Raw genomic sequence first — 400 nt, 5'->3', positions numbered from 1 at the left:
GGGCACACAACAACTGCAACGTCTTTGGAGATATGAAGATCAATGTCAAATATTCCAGTGTATTAAAAACAAACTTGGTTTTCCACTTTCCCACCCTCCAGGGTATCTAATGCCAATTTTTTGTTATGTTTATTTAAAAATCCCATTGGTTTCCTATCATTCACTGCTACCCACTTTTCTTTGGTTGATTACTTAGCAAACTGCTGGACTTTTTTTTTTTCCTTTTCTTTTTTAATTGTGATTAGGGTGAAGATTTACAGAGCATATTCACTTTCCACACAGCAGTTCACATATACTTTGTCTCATGTCATTGACCACAGTTTACCACAATGCAACAGCTCCCCTCCCACTTCCTCCCCAGAGTACCTCTTCCCAGTGTCCATCCCTCCATACTCTCCTG

Source organism: Orycteropus afer, unplaced genomic scaffold (assembly GCF_000298275.1).
Source record: "Orycteropus afer afer isolate SDZICR_OR568_19922 unplaced genomic scaffold, OryAfe1.0 scaffold00392, whole genome shotgun sequence".
Taxonomy (NCBI): Eukaryota; Metazoa; Chordata; class Mammalia; order Tubulidentata; family Orycteropodidae; genus Orycteropus; species Orycteropus afer.
The sequence above is the reverse complement of the archived record's forward strand: the minus strand, read 5'-3'. Positions refer to the sequence as shown.